The 14,710-nt window shown below is 52.1% G+C and overlaps 1 long non-coding RNA gene across 1 annotated transcript in view; it reads left to right on the top strand.

The window, feature by feature from the left end:
- Positions 1 to 11,996: 11,996 nt before the first annotated feature.
- Positions 11,997 to 14,710, top strand: part of LOC129397305 (uncharacterized) — a 524,961-nt gene continuing 522,247 nt past the window's right edge. The window contains exon 1 of the long non-coding RNA XR_008624581.1: positions 11,997 to 13,934. This is a non-coding gene — a long non-coding RNA (uncharacterized LOC129397305). The remainder of the gene's footprint in view (positions 13,935 to 14,710) is intronic.

Here is a 14,710-nt window from a genome sequence, read left to right as displayed (position 1 = left end):
TGCCGTTATCTATCTGTGTTGTTCGGACAGGGGTCTGCCATGTCTCTGGTGGGCAAAAAGGGGCCTCTCCAGAGATCCAGGTGGGCTTCAGCGGTGCCTCTAGTGGACAGCTCAAATCCTCCCAGTGGCTTCCCCACCATCTGCGTGGTGGTTCTGGTTCCCTGTGTTTATTCATCAGGACTCTCAGCTGCAAGAGAAACTCAACTCAAACTTGTTTAAGAAAAAGATAAGTTTCTTGGCCCGAGTGACTGAGAAATCCAGGCCTAGCTGCATTTAAGGGCTCAAATGGTAGAATCTGGAATTCATCCCCATCACTTGGTTCTGAGTTGGCTTAACTTTCAGGTAAGCTGTATCTGAGTGGCGGTGCCCCCAGATGCTCTGGGCTTCCATCCCACCAGCTCGGTAGCTCTAGGAGAAAGGGGGGCTCTTTTCTCCCAATGTTCTCAGCAAGAAACTGGGACATGCGATCATTGGCTGTGATCTGGATCCTGCCTAGCTCATATGATTAACTCGAAACCAATCATTCTATCCGGATCTGGGTCACGCAACTGCCTCTGGAGCCTTCTGAAACTACGGGGACTGAGAATGGGGAAGTGGTTGATCCCGGAAGGAGTGAGGTCTGTCAGAGACAGGGGGAGCACGGGTTGTCAGGCAACATCTATTGGGGCCTGTGCCCATCAAGTGGCAAATGTGTGGTTCACTCGTGCACTAGGCCCAGGGCTCCTGGGCGAATTCTTTGGAATTCAGAAAGTTTGGGGGTGGGACCTATTGAGACATGCCTAGCACAGCACAGGGGTCTCTGGGAGATCCAAAATACTCAGTGACGTGGTGCTAGCTCTCCACTGAGCTCACCATGTGGCTGGAGGAGGCTCAGATCAGCTTATTTGAGCAGGTTTGTGCTGAGCCCCCTCAGTGACCCTCACAGTCCTCGTGTGGGCAGCCTTCTCAAGCTTTTGGGTCTTGGGATTCCTTTACATTCTTAAAATTATTCAGGACCCCAAAGGGCTTTTGTTTAGAAGGATTATATCTTTTGATCTTTTACCATAGTATAAATTAAAACTGAGAACATTAAAAATACTTAATTCACTTCCATAGCGATAAATTCATCACATGTTAATATAGAGAGCATTTTTGTGAGAAATAATATTTTCTAAAACAAAAAGCACTGGGTGAGAAGGTGACTTTGCTTTGCATTATTATTATTATTATTTTTGAGACGGGGTCTTGCTCTGTCGCCCAGGCTGGAGTGTAGTGGCACAATCATAGCTCGCTATGACTAGCCTCCACCTCCTGGGTTCAAGTGATCCTCCCACCTCAGCCCCCAAGGAGCTGGGACCACAGGTGTGCGCCACCACACCTGGCTAATTTTTTAATTTTTTTTTTTTGTACAAAAGAGGTTTCTCTATGCTGCTCAGGCTGGTCTCGAACTCCTGGGCTCAAGCAATCCTCTCTCCTTGGCCTCCCAAAGTGCTGGGATGAGCCACCATGTGCTTTGCAGTTTTTAAAGGCCTATTCATGTCTGGCTTAGCAGGAGATAGCTGGATTCTTATATAAGCTTCTGCATACAGTCTGTTGCAATATCACCCATCATGGGCCTCTGGAAAACACTGTATACTTGTGGGAAAATGAGCAAAAAAAGTCAAATAATGGCTTAATAGCATTATGAAAATGGTTTTGACCTCAACACTTCTGTGAAAGGGTCTCAGGGACCCCTGGGGTCCCCGGATCATACTTCGAAATCTGTTGCTATGAGGGATACAAGACACAGGAAACTCAGACCCTGTCCAAGGTGTAGACTGAACATGTCTTGCACCCTGCTCTCTGTTAGGTATCGTCATGCTGAGTCATCTCAACAAACCCGTGAGGTAGGCGCTGTTATACACAGGGACAAATAAGGAAACCGAGGCTCTGCGAGGTCACACAGTTTCTAGCTGGCAGAGCTCGTACTCAGCATCACCACCACTGGTGAAGGCTGGCACTCAGCCAACACCTGCTACGTGCCAGAGCCTGTGCTAAGCACTTGGGTATCATTTCTCACGCACCTGCACCTGAGAGGTAAGGGCTATCCTTGTCCTCATTTCACAGATGAAGAAACTGGAGTTCAAAGAGGTGAAGACACTTGCTTAAAATCACAGAGTTGGGGTAAGTGGCCCAGCCAGGCTACGAACCCAGGTGAGCTGACTTCTCAGCCAGGCTCTTCCTAGCTCTTGCCTCTTTCTCTGCTCTCAGGGCTGGCTTCTGAGGGGAGAGACAGACTCTGATGAGCCATGGGCAAGTGGGAAGCCAAACTGATGTCACTGGTCAGATAGGGGGTCACGGGCTAGACTGTAGGCTGGCTTCCCAGGGAGTGGACCAGGGCTCCTGGGTGTGTGATGGGGGAGGTCAGGAGGTCATCCCCTGACACTGGCCAGCTGCAGAAGGATGTAGGTACCTCAGGGGTGGGCCTGGTACAGGGGAGGAGTGTCTGATGAGAGAGACAAGCTACGGCCTGTGAGCCGAGCTGATGCAGCTGGCCTTTGAGGGGACTCAGCAGTGAGGTGGCTGTGCTCCTGGTGCCTCAAGGAGGAGGAAGTGGATGGGGCAGCAGTGGAGGGCTCTGGGTGAGGAAGGGCAGCTCTTCTGACACACAGTATCACACAGAATACCCAAAGGACCTTTGCATTTTCTTTCTTTCTTTTTTTCTTTTCTTTTCTTTCTTTTCTTTTTTTCTTTTCTTTTCTTTTTTTTTTTTTTTGAGACAGAATCTCACTCCGTCACCCAGGAGGCTGGAGTGCAGTGGTGCGATCTCGGTTCACTGCAACCTCCGCCTCCCGGGTTCAAGTGATTCTTTTGCCTCAGCCTTCTGAGTAGCTGGGATTACAGGCACACGCCACCACTCCCAGCTAATTTTTGTATTTTTAGTAGAGATGGAGTTTCACCATGTTGGCCAGGCTGGTCTCGAACTCCAGACCTCAGGTGATCCACCCGTCTCAGTCTCCTAAAGTCCTGGCGTTACAGGCATGAGCCACCGTTCCCAGTAGCCTTTGCATTTTCTATGCAGAGTGTGGCCCCTGTACCATCGGCATCGACATCACTTGGTGCTTACAGGAAAGACAGGACCTTTGGCCTCACCCTAGGCCTGCAGATCAGAATCTTCATGTTAGCCAGATCCCCAGGAAATCTGCATAAGTGCTGAAGTTCGAGCTGCTTGTGTGTGTATCTCATGCTGGGACTAGGCCAGGCTGACATGCTCAGCCCCGGGCTCTGCCTCAACACCACTTGAAACGTGAGGACCCAGTTTGGGTCTCCATGGGAGAGAAGCAGTCCTAGACCTCACCTTGGGGGCCTGCCTTATTGATGAGATTCTGGAATCTCTGCTGCCTGGGGCTGGCCGAGGCCAGGTAGGGACCAGTGCTGGTCCTGATGAGCAGGATAACTCTGGTTGCACCAGGCGTGCAGGGTGTGAAGAGAGTCCAGCCTTGGAAGAGGCAGGAACATCAACAGGGGCACAGGAGGGGCAGAGGGATGGTGGCTATCAGGCTCTCTCTTGTCCTCAAGCTCTGCTGGAAAGTGCTGAAGCCTGGGCCCCACCCCAGAGATTCTGAGTGGGTCAGTCTGAGGTCCAGCCTAGGCAGTGGGAATTTTAATCACTCCTGGGTAACTCTATGTGCAGCCCAGGCTGAAAGCCACTAGGAGCCCTCTCCTCAGATTGGCTTCTTCTAGATCAGGGGTGTGTGTGTAGGCCCATGGGCACCTGTGCTTGGACTGGTGGGGAGCTGAGGAGCGGAGGAAGTCACAGTGGGAAGAAGTCCCCTCTGGACTGGCTTAGACCCCGCCTCGCTTTTTGGGGGTGGGAGGATGCCATCCCCTCCCATCTGGAGTGGAGGCCACTGGTATTTTAAAAATTCCAGGCCTCAAATGTCCCTCCTCCTGCATCCCGTGGGCTAAGAGGGGAGGAGCCGTGGCCATATCTTCATGGGACTCACCTCCAGGGCCTGCGGAGCTGGGTGGGAGGGGACGCCTGGAAGAGGCTTTGCAGGCTGCTTCATTTCAGCTCCACAGGCTTCACAATACCTCCTGGGTGGTGGGGGTGGTGAAATGAAAGTCTGCCTTCCTCTTTTAAGAAACTGGTTTTACTGGGATTTTCCCTGTTAGTTGGTGAAAATGCCTATTTATTAGTGCTTAGTAATTTACAAGCAGTCAGAACATGGGAAGGATATGGCCCATTCTAAAAACACTGACAGTAGGTATAGGACTAAAGACACACCCCCTCACACACACAGATGCACACGCAAGACATGCAGACACACATACGTGCACAGAGACACACACACGTGCATACTCATGCCCACACAGGTGCACACAGACACACAGATGCACACACACAAGACATGCAGACACACATATGCACACACAGAGACACAGACACACATGTGCACACAGAGACACAAAGACACACGTGCATACGCATGCCCACAGACACAGATGCACACACATAGACACACAGATGCACACACACAAGCACACATGCAGACACACAGATGCACACACACAACATGCACACACAGAGACACAGACACACATGTGCACACAGAGACACAAAGACACACATGCATACGCATGCCCACAGACACAGATGCACACACATAGACACACAGATGCACACACACAAGCACACATGCAGACACACAGATGCACACACAACATGCAGACTCACACATGGACACACAGAGACACGCAGACACACATATACCCAGGCACACACATAGACACACAGAGGTACACACACATGAACACATGCGCACAGACACACAGATGCACACACATACAAGACATGCAGACACACACGGACACACAGAGACACCAGACACATATATACACATGCACACACAGATGCACACACATGAAAACACATGCACAGAGACACACAGATGCACACACACATGATATGCAGACATACAGGCCCATACGTACACACACAGACACGTACACAAGAGACCTAGTCCCTCGGAATATGCTGCGTCTCCATGCAGTCATCTGCTTTCCTACCTCCTTCTCTCCAAGCATTCTGGTGTTCAGCTAACTGATGAGTCAGTCCCAGGGGTCATGGGGTCATCAGTGGGGCAGGGAGCTTCTCCCACAGTGAGCTGACCCCTGCCACACTAGTTAGCAGAAGGGCGTGATCAAAGGAGGGGAGTGTCTCCATGAACTCTGCAGATCAGATCAGCTGCGGGGCCTGGTGCACACTGGATGTGGATGTGGGCAAGCTGGGGTGTGGTAGAAAAGGGTCAGGGCCTCAAGGAGCACCTGAAGGAGCTGAGAGCTCAGCCTGGAGAAGAAGAGCTTCAGGGAGGTTGAGATGGGATGCTGGCCTCCGATGTTTGATGGCCTCCTCTCTGGAGCAGTCAGCATTCTCTGGGCTCCCCATGTAATAGACGAGGGCCACAGGGAGGCCAGAGGGGGGAGGAGATGCTTGAAATGGAAAGGGGTGCTTTGGGAGGGGTGAGCTCCTGTACCTGGAAATGTTGGGCCCAGAGACTGCAAAAGGCCCTTTCGAGGCTCTGTCCTGGGGATGGCTGCTGGCACATGCCAGGAGAGCACCTCATCCAGATCGAGCCAAGAGGACAGGCATGGCTGGGCCCAAGTTTCCTTATCCATCAAATGGGGTCACACCTATCCTGGAGGGCTGCATGACCACACAGCACCTAGCATGGTGCTCGGCTTACTGCTGGCCCTGCAGGGCATCGAGAAACATGAGCTTCCTTTCCTTTTCTGGTGCCTCTTGCCTTCTCCGCCATTTCCTTAGGCCTCTGGGGACACTTGGCAGCAGAAAAGGCTGGAGCAGAAAGCCTCTCACACGATATTGATCTTGCCGGCTCTGGACTCCAGACCACAGCGTGTGGGATGGTGGTACAACCGCCTCCATGGCTCCAGCTTTTATGGGGTTTGAAAGATCATTTCTGGCCATCAAGACAGGATGTCCATCTTCTGGGCCCCTCCTCTTAACCTCTGCTCCATTTCCTGACTCCCAGATCAGTTCTGGGAAACCCCCTTCCCAGGTCTGGCCCTGGGAAACCAAGGGGTGCCTGTAAGGTTGTCATTTCCCCACCCCGGCCCTCCCTCAGCCCCTCTTGCATTTGCAGAATCTGACCTGGCTGAACCATCACCCCTCCCTCCCTCAGGGGATTCTGGCTGGTTTAGGGTATCAGGAGCCAAGGCCACTGGGGCATGGGTAGGAGTCCTTGAGGAGAGCAAGAGACCACCAGGAGAGATGGAGCTTTAGCGCTCTGGAGACAGCAGGCCCAGCTTGGGGTAAGTTAATCAACCAATTAATTAACTGATTTGAAAGACACATACTGAGCACCTACTATGTACAGGCACTGTACTTGGCCCTGAGCACTAACAATGTGTTTGTTTGTCTCATGGCACTCCGGGTCTCGTGGGATCAGGAAAAACATATAAAGAATCAGCAAATATATAATCACAGTGTGATCGTGCACTGGAGCAAGGGTGCTTTATAGAGCAAGAGTTTCTAAATGGATCTGGATGGTCTGGGGAGAGCAGAGAAGGTGTCCCTTAGGAAGTGACATGTGCTGAATGTCAGAATCCAAAGGGTGAACAGGAGTTGGTCGGGCAAAGAGGGAAGAAAGGGTGTTTCAGGCAGAGGGAACAGCACATGCCGAGGCCCAGGGGCAGGAGAGTCTTCATGCCTCTGAACCCCACGTACAGTCCCTTGATAGCACATTTCACAGTTGTAATTTGACATGAATTTGAAGGGAGGACAGACTCGTGGTTGAATGCACAGGCTATGATGTCAGACTACATGAGTTCAAATTCTGGCTCCATGCCTACTAGCTGTGTGACCTTGGGCAAGTTGCTTGACCTTGCTGTGCTTCTGTTTCCACATCTGTAAAATGTGGGGTGATAACAGTAACACCTAACTCAGAGGGTTGTAGGAGTTGATAATTTATGTATGCAAAAACAGCTCAGACAGCACCTGGCAGGTAGTAAGTGCTCAGTAAATGTGAGCTATGCTTATTTATTTATGTGAACTTCTTTTTCTCTTTCTCCCTCACTAGACTGTAAAGTCTGCAAGAGCAAGGCTCCGGGTCTGTATGTGTGAAGTCCCAGCACAGTGTCTGGCCTGTGGAAGACCTTTGATCAATGTTTGTAGAGGGAGTGAGGTGACTGCAAGGTCAGTGTGGGCAAAGGGAGCCAGGGGGAGGTGGGGAGGGTTGGGGGAGGTGGGAGGGTTGGGGCAGGTGGGGAGGGTTGGGCTAGAGAGGCTGGGTAAGCTAGGCAGGGCTTTGTAGGCCACAGGAAGGGTTTGGTGTTTCTAGTTAGAGCAGTGGGAGTGTTTGAAGATTCTGAATCAAGGGGGCAGGGGATCTGGTTGGTATTTTGTAAAGATGACTGGGCTGTCAGTTTCAACATCAATTGAACCCCAAGTATATGTCAATGCTATATTAGGTGCTTTATTAAATGCTATTTCATTCATTTTATAAAATGATTGTGGGAAATAGGCAGACAGCTAAGAAAATGAAAGCTCAGAAGGATTAAGTAGTTTGCTCCAAATCTCATAGCTGGAAAGTGCTATAGAAATGGACTGAAGATCTCTTGTTTTTGTTTTTTATAGACACAGGGTCTTGCTCCATTGCCCAGGCTGGAGTGCAGTGGTGCAATCATAGCTCACTGCAGCTTTGTCCTCCTGGGCTCAAGAAATTGTCCCACCTCAGCCCCCTGAATAGCTGGGACTTATAGGTGTGTGTCACCATGCCCAGCTAATTTTTTCAATTTTTTTTTTCAATTTTTTTTTTTGTAGCAGAGACGAGGTCTTGCTAGGTTGCCCAGGCTTGTCTTGAACTCCCAAGCTCAAGTGATCCTCCTGCCTCAGCCTCCCAAAGTGTTGAGATTACAGGCGTGAGCCACTGCACCTGGCTTGAAGATCTCTTTAGCTCTGTATCAGTTAGAATATTAGTGCAGCTTCTATAACAAAGGCTTTGAATTACCAAACACTTAAATGTGGCTATTTATTTTTGTCTTACTTGTATTATAGCTCTCCCCTGTGAAATTAGTCAGGACCCCAGGGTCCTTCAATTTGATCGCCCTGCCATCCTCAATATGTGGTCCATTATGGTTGCTCCAGCTCCTGCCATTACAACTGCATTCTAGTCAGTGAAAAGCAGGAAAAGAGGAAGGGGAGGGTGTGCCCTTCTCTTTAAGGATGTGGTACATTTACATTATATACATTGTTTCTGCTCAGATCACAATAGCCAGAACTGTCACATGGCCTCAACTAGCTGCTGGGAAATGCCATTTTTATACCTTGCAGCCATGAGTACAGCCATACTTCTGGGGAGTTATTAGTAAAGGAGGAGAGGAGAGTGGGTATTGGGAACAACTGGAAATTTCTGATTCATACTCCAACATGTGCTGGAGGGAAAGATTTAAGAGTTATATTAGATACCATATGGGGAGGGGGTAGCTGCACAGCTTGAGTCCCCCTCTTTCATAGGAAGGGGGGGATGTGTAGGGATGGGTACCAGGGGCCATGTCAGTGTATTGAGATATCTTGACCACTTCCTCCAGTCATACTGCAGACTGGTCCAGGGATGAGTTCGTGACTCAAGTTGGGTCAGTTCAAATGCCCCCCTTGGACCGGAGAAAGAGAATGAGAAAGGGTCTGGGGTTGGGGTGGGTGGCTGCATGGAGTTCTCAACATTATCTCCAGGGAGGTGACTGCCTCTCTGCATGGCCTCTGTCCTCGCGCTTACTCCTCTGCAAGGTCAATCTGTCCATTCCCCTGTATCTCGGGCACAGAGGACAGACAAGGCCTGGGGCTGCAGGGCAGAGCTTTCTATGCTCCATGTGTGGAGTCTAGAGACTGCAGAAAGAGCAGCTTAACTCACAGGGCCACCCAGACTAGATGGTGGACATCTCTGAGGACAACAGACTGGATGACCAGGTGGGCCTATCTCCAGGCCTTGGTGCTATCTAAGCTCCAAGTGTTAGATACAACCTAAAGTTTCTTGCTAGTGCTGCAGAGAGGGTTGTGTGATGTAGAAAATAGAGACATAGGAATATTGCTGTGCATTTGCAGGCTGTGAGTCATCCTGACACAGAGGTATTGTAGACAGAGGAGAGTCGTGGGTGGAAGCAGGGGAACATTGCTGTGTAAGGAGAAGGGAAGGAGAGGAGGAGAAGGTCGTGTGAAGAAGACAGAGGTCTCAGAGAGGAAGGAGGAGGACCTAGAAGGGGTGGTGTTTTGATGGGGAAAGGAGCTTTCCTTCTTTTCTAGAAGGAAAGAATGGCTGGTCAACAGTCCAGCCACCACCTTAGGATCAAAGTTAGTGAGCCCCAGAAGAAGGACACTGAATTTGGCCACAAAGAAATCATCCTTGTCCTTTTCTTTGGGAAAAGAGCGACAGCATCAGTAGGGGGCAGGAGGCTGAGGAAGTGGCTTAGCACAGCGTCAGGCTCATGAAAGTCTCACGAGATTTGTAGAGTTGGTGAACTGATGAGTGAATAGGAAGTAGAGACACAGCAAGTATAGACAGCTCTGAAGACCTTGACCCCCACCCACCCCAATCAACGTGTTTTCCTGGGCTTTACTCTTTGCTTCTGTTAGTCACTTTGGCCAAGGTTTCTCCTGCGTAGACGTCAGGATGGCGAGGACAGAGGCCAGGAAGGAAGGAGACGTGTCCCAGAAAGCTGAAGCCCCCTCCTGGGGCAGCCTTTTGGAAGGAGCTTCTGATACCTAACCTGGATCATTCCTGCTGCAGTATCAGCAGGTGTCAGCCGGGGAAGGAGAAGCCTTCTGTGAATGACAGTCCTTCAGATGACTAAAAACAGCTGAACTCTATCCCAAGCAGATATAAGAGAGGTGGAGATCAGGTGAGAGCCGCAGCTGGGTGGAATTCAGGGCAGCGTCAGCGTTCTGTGTGTGCCTGGTGCTGGGTTACAGCCGTCTCACTGCGCTTCCTCTTCTCCGATTCCTGCTCCAGGATCTCACCCTCCCCAGCCTCTAATAACCCCAAATCCTGGATTGGTGTTTGGGAGACCGTGGCTGGCCAGGTAAACAGGGCAGGCCGGGAGCAACAGCAGACACTGGAGGGAGGGAGTCGGGCCCTCCTCTGGATGAGTATTTGGGACCGGCAGGAAGGGCAGGTGGGGGAGGCTGAGTTCGAGGTTTCCCCCTTGGGGTCTCCTCTCTCCTGTTTCCACTCTCCCCCGTCTCCCTTTTCAGCGCCTCCTCCCTTCCAGCCCACCCTGTCTGCATTTGCCCTCTTCCTTCCCTCCTCTCTGTCACTCCGTTTCCCATCTCATCTGCCTTCTGTCTCCCAGGCAGCCTCCCCCCAGGCCCCACCCCGCTGAGGCACCTGTAGGCAGGGTTTCGGCAGGAGCTGCTGCCAGTGGTCCTCAGGGGAGGATGGACCTCCCTTTTCAAGAACTTCTGAAAACAGGAGGGGCCTAAACTTGGACTGGGGAGAGCTAAGGGAGGACTTTGGGATGTCCATACAGGCAGGGATTCTGTGACTCTTTGGTTTTCTTCTCCCCCGCCAGTTAAGGCAGAGCTGCCACGGGCTAAGCTAAGGCTCCCTCTAGTGGCCAACATGGGAACTGCAGCCACTCGTTGCCCTTCCTGGAAGCGGTCACAGTGGGCAGTAGGCTGAATCAACTGTCCAAGGGCCTGAGAGGCACAATTAATAGACAGCTGGAAGCCGAGAGTCTTCAGGCACTTAGAGACAGGCTGATTATTAAAAGCTTCAGTACAGCGGTGAGGACGGAGACCCACAGTCTCTGTTCCCATTATCAATCATCCCTCGTGGCGGATTGGACCTGGCCCAGATTTTCTCAATCATTTCTCAATGACCACCACTCAGGCAGTCGGCAGTGGCAGGAGCCAGAGAGCTCCAGGGCTCCAGGGTGTGGCTCAGCAGAAGGGGCACTGGACACAACGGGGCCTAGGCAAGATCCTTCCCCTCTCAAAACCCCCATGTCCCGTTCTTTGGGCCTTTGGGACCTGGGTGTCTCTGGGCTGCCCTCTCACAGCCCTGCATAGCCCATGCCCTAGTGCTTGCTCGCTGAGTCTGCAAGGCCAACCTGTCCATTCCCCTGCAGCCGGCCTGCTGCTTGGCAGGGCAGGTGAGCGCCTCTCCTGTGGCAGACAGTGCAGTGTTCAGCTCCACTGGACCTTTCGGGTGATTTGACCTCTGGAAGTTCTATTCCACTCACTCTTGCTCCTCCCCTTCCAAGTGACTACATTCCTGGAGGTTCTAGCACCTGCGGAGATGGAAACAGCTGCTCTCCATCCTCCGGGATCTGGGTCAGAGAACCTGAAATGCAGGCATCTTTATTTCCCAGACTCAGTTATTAGACTTCCCTCTTTTTCAGAGTCAATGACCCCCACAAAAAGAGTGAGCATGAACATCAACCTTTCTCCAAGGACACCCAGGCTCTGATTTCACTGAACTACCCCAAGTCTCTATGAACGTGGAACTGAATCTGACTGATTGAAAGTAAAATTAAAAAGTAAATAGTCCTCTTTTCCCTAAAAGGAGTGGTAGTGGGTGCTTCTGCAGAGGTAAGATCAAAGCACTGAGAAGCCTATTAGAAAACAAGGACAGTAAAACACTCTCTTTTACCTGCAGGCAGAACACGGGGGCAGAGTGCCCAGGCAGAGCAGGATTTGCCTTCACATCCATCCAATATGGGCCCAAGTGTCAGCTTTGCTAGTTTCTCACTTATGTGATCCTGGACACATTATTTGACCTCTTGTTGCCTCAGTTTCTTCATCTATAAAATGGGCCAGTAATAACTAGCTGACAAAGTTATGTGGATATTCACGATTCTGTGTATAGAATGCTGAGCCCAGTGCTCATGTGAAATGGTGGGAGGCAAGTAACATTTACTGGCTGTCTATGATACTGTTGGGCCCTTACAGTGACACAGGATGTCACTTACAAAAAACTCAAAATGGTGGCCGTGATCACTCCCATTTCACAGATTAGAAAACCAAGGCTCGGAGAAGGTAAGTAACAACTCTGTTAGTAAGTGCTGCATCAGGATTCAAATCCATCTCTATCTGCTTCCAAAGACTTTGGGCTTATCCAGAATGGTGTAGATGGTGTAGGGGCAGGAGCATGCTGGGGTCAAGGTCTTGAGATGGTGAGAGGTGACAACATGCTAGCAGCCCTCGCTCCCTCTCAGCACCTCCTTGGCCTCGGCGCCCACTCTGGCCGCGCTTGAGGAGCCCTTCAGCCCGCCCCTGCACTGTGGGAGCCCCCCTCTGGGCTGGCCAAGGCTGCAGCCGGCTCCCTCTGCTTGTGGGGAGGTGTGGAGAGAGAGGCACGGGCAGGAACCAGGGCTGCACGCTGTGCTTGCGAGCCAGCGTGAGTTCTGGGTGGGCGGGGGCGCACACTTGGAGCGGCGAGCCAGTGCCGCTGGCCCTGGGCAGTGAGGGGCTTAGCACCTGGGCCAGCAGCTGCGGAGGGTGCGCTGGGTCCCCCAGCACTGCTGGCCTGCCCGTGTTGCGTTCCAATTCTCGCGGGGTCTCAGCTGCCTCCCCGAGGGGCAGGGCTCGGGACCTGCAGCCCGCCATGCCTGAGCCTCCCCCGTCCTCCCTGCGCTCCCACCGGGCCCAAGCCTCCCCGACGGGCGCCGCCCCCTGCTCTGCAGTGCCCGGTCCCATCAACCGCCCAAGGACTGAGGCGTGCAGGTGTGGGGCGCGGGACTAGCGGGCAGCTTTGCCCACAGGCACGGCATCCACTAGGGGAAGCCAGCTGGGCTTCTGAGTCGGGTGGGGACTTGGAGAACTTTTATGTCTAGCTGGAGGATTGTATATGCACCAATCAGCACTCTGTGCCTTGCTCAGGGTTTGTGGATGCACCAATCAGCACTCTGTATCTAGCTTATCTGGTGGGGACTTGGAGAACTTTTATGTCTAGCTAAAGGATTATAATACACCAATCAGCACTCTGTCTAGCTCAAGGTTTGTAAACGCACCAATCAGCACTCTGTGTCTAGCTCAAGGTTTGTAAAGGCACCAATCAGTGCTGTGTCTAGCTAATCTAGTGGGGACTTGGAGAACTTTTACTTCTAGCTAGAGGATTGTAAATGCACCAATCAGCACTCTGTGTCTAGCTCAGGGATTGTAAATGCACCAATCAGCACCCTGTCAAAATGGACCAATCAGCTCTCTGTAAAATGGGCCAATCAGCAGGATGTAGGTGAGGGGTGGTCAGATAAGGGAATAAAAGCAGGCTGCCCTAGCCAGCAGCAGCAACCCGCTCTCTGCTTCCACGCTGTGGAAGCTTTGTTCTTTCGCTCTTTGCACTAAATCTTGCTGCTGCTCACTCTTTGAGTCCGCACCGCGTTTATGAGCTGTAACACCCACTGTGAAGGTCTGCAGCTTCACTCCTGAAGCCAGCGAGACCATGAACCCATCGGGAGGGAGGAACAACTGCGGAAGGGAGGAATGAACAACTCCAGACGCGCCGCCTTTAAGAACTGTAACACTCACTGCAAAAGTCTGCAGCTTCACTCCTGAAGCCAGTGAGACCACGAACCCACCAGTTGGAAGAAACTCCGGACACATCTGAACATCAGAAGGAACAAACTCCGGACACACCATGTTTAAGAAGTGTAACACTCACCGCTAGGGTCTGCAGCTTCAAGTGTACCAAGAACCCACCAATTTTGTACACAATGGCAGAAGTCATTGAGATCAGAGAAGAGTGGGACAAGAGGAGGGGTAGCAAGGACAGGCCTTAGAGAGAAGAGGCTCAGGGCCCGTGCCATCCTAGTGACCAGCTGTCTCACTGTGCCCTTAGCAGGTGAAGCAACTGATAGTATTGGCTGATCCAAAGATCCAGTGACAGAGAATCAAGGACAGTCCCCCAAGAGGCAGACGAGGCTGGACAAGGGCTGCATTGGGAGGAATCCAGGCTGCACAGGTAAGCAGGACCTGAGAGGTAGCAGCACCACTTAGAAGTGGGGATGGTGGGAAGCTGAGGGCCAGCATGGGGCCTTCCTGATCAGCCCAGGGCTGGTGGAGCCCCCAGGATAGCACCAGGGAGTGGTCACCTCACTGGCTCTGGAGAGGCTGGGGGTGCCCCTAGCTCAATAGGAGAGAACCTCGAGGGGACGGGTTGGGGGAAGGAGAAGCCTAGAACCTGAGTCAGCCAGATGCCCAGCTGTGGCCCATGAGGCCAATCACCTAGTGCAGGGCCCCCTCCTTCCTTTAGAAAGGGGAGTGGGGGGTCCACCTCCTTCGTATGTCCGCTCTGGTCCTGGGGCGAGCTGTTGGTTTTAGGGATGGCGGCTGTAGAGGCATTGGAAAGGGGATGTCGCCCTCTTGTGGTCGGATGGCTGTGGTGCAGAGGAAGTGCCCATTGCTGCCGCAGGCCTTCCCAGTTGATAGAACATTTGAACTTCTTTCACGTATCAGGCTCCCTTGGTGAGCGATGTCCCTGAGCCGGGGACACAGGAGGCAGAAGGGTGGCTTTCTCCGGGGATACTGTGGGGCTCTAAGGGTCCCAGGCACATTGCAATAGCAGCAATGGCGGGGACTAGAAGAATGAAAGGACATGTAGTGAACTCCCAGCTCAAGCCAGGCCCTGGACCAGCCCTGGGGATGCAGGGATGAACAGGACACAGTCCATACCGTCCATGTCCATGCAGGAGACAGATAAGAGGCCAGGAACAATGATGTCCCCAATGCTGTGACGGA

The sequence above is a fragment of the Pan paniscus genome, chromosome 13, assembly GCF_029289425.2.
Source record: "Pan paniscus chromosome 13, NHGRI_mPanPan1-v2.0_pri, whole genome shotgun sequence".
In the NCBI taxonomy this organism is placed as follows: Eukaryota; Metazoa; Chordata; class Mammalia; order Primates; family Hominidae; genus Pan; species Pan paniscus.
The sequence above is the reverse complement of the archived record's forward strand: the minus strand, read 5'-3'. Positions and strand labels throughout refer to the sequence as shown.